Source organism: Micropterus dolomieu, linkage group LG22, assembly GCF_021292245.1.
Source record: "Micropterus dolomieu isolate WLL.071019.BEF.003 ecotype Adirondacks linkage group LG22, ASM2129224v1, whole genome shotgun sequence".
NCBI classification, from domain to species: domain Eukaryota; kingdom Metazoa; phylum Chordata; class Actinopteri; order Centrarchiformes; family Centrarchidae; genus Micropterus; species Micropterus dolomieu.
Genome location: NC_060171.1, coordinates 26,242,364 through 26,244,170, shown reverse-complemented (window position 1 = coordinate 26,244,170; position 1,807 = coordinate 26,242,364).

The following is a 1,807-nucleotide window of genomic DNA, read 5'->3' as shown; positions in this document are numbered from 1 at the left end:
GGGGGTTTCCCTGTCACCCTGTCCAATTTATTATATTACTATAATTTATAGTTGTGGCCATGTTTTGTGTGCCTCTGAGCAACCCTACACCCTGTGTTGATCTGCAGGTCATTAAATAAATGTTATTTAGGTGATTGTGTGCACTCAGCAGAAGTGATTTATTAGGGAACATACTCTGCCTTGTGATGTTCTTGGCCTGCACCTCTGAACCATCTGAGAAGTGCCCTTTCCCTGTTTGCAAATGTTGGGCGAGCAAAACTACCCAATCCCGAGCCATTATAAGGCCACATACTGTATCTGAGGTCCTCTGCGCTGACACCCCCTGGGTTATCTCCTCTTCCTGGAAAGTTCCACAACTTTCAGCTGTGCCCTACAAGGGCATGTTCACACGGCAGTGGACTGTTTCGCCCTCTCGCTTCCTGCGTGGAGGGATTAGTGTTTCAAAAGCCCCTCGGACCTCCCTCACTGAGCCCCTATAGAACACTTTTCTACTTACTGTTGATTAAAAATTTTAATACAGTTTGGACCTCTTTGCTATGAGGATAAACCAGTGGAGCAGAAATGGCTAAATCCCTTTGATGTGAAAAATTGTAAGGGACAAGCTGGTCGTCTCGCTCTGAAGCTACCTGTGCTCATGGTTTATTCAGGCTCTATTTATAACAGAGATGTTTGATGAGGAAACAGATGAATAGCGAGGAAACACAATGTAATATATGAATATGAGACCACATTCAGATAATAGAAATTAATGGCGCTCCTGTGTGTGTGTGTGTGTGTGTGTGTGTGTGTGTGTGTGTTTGTTTGTTTGTTTGTTTGTATGTGTGTATGTGCGTGTGTGTGTGGGGGGGGGGGGGGGGGGGGGGGGGGGGGGGGGATTTTAATGACCAACAGAATGGCTATTGTCAGAATCCAAGACAAGCTCTGACTTTATCATTTTTTCTTATATGTAGTATTGCATACTGCAGGGTGTGTTGGTGAACTATTTAATGCTTAATCCCACCATGGTCCTTTTATTTGCTCTCAGCACTTAAAAATAAGATCTCCTCACATAGATAATCTTATTAATTAGCAATAGCACTGCCAACAGCTTGTTACGCCAAAAGACATTCAAAATAAAGAACGCTGAAAATCTTTGAACATCAGTGAGAAATTGTAAAGAGCAGTATCTGAGGCATCATTTGAAACTGTTAGGGTTTATACTCTGAGTGGGTTCAAAAGATTTCTTCTCTTTCTAAGTTAGGATATCAATAGAGAGCATTTGCGTCATTACAAAATAAAGACGCAAGCAGCTTCTCTCAGCAGATGCACCGCTCCCCTTTAAGATGTGGAATTCCTGAGACTCTAGCAGGCGGTGTGTTTTCGTGTTTGTAGCTTTTAAACGATGTGAATCACTACTGAAGTCCACCTTTGGCATTTAAGCCTTCTTTTTATATCAGAAAGTGCAGATCCTTCCAATAATGAGGTACATGCTGCATGGACATACATGACTTATTTTTGGGTATTCATCCACATGCTAAAGATTAATCTTAAACATCTGTGCCAAAATATTAATACTCTAGGGGGTATGCAACACTGATGTATCAGAGCCTGCAGGGCTTTCTGCATTTGAGTATTTTCTTTTCATGAAAGTTCTATCAAACTGGGGGGGGGGGGGCTTACAGCTAGGGCTCCAACTTCCGAGTGATGTGCTGAATATTTTCTCAGTTAATCTGTTTATAGTTTCTAAAATGTTAGAAAATAGTGGAAAATGTCTCAGTGTTTTGCAGTCCAAAACTATTCTAAATAAAAACAATGTCACTGTGCTCTG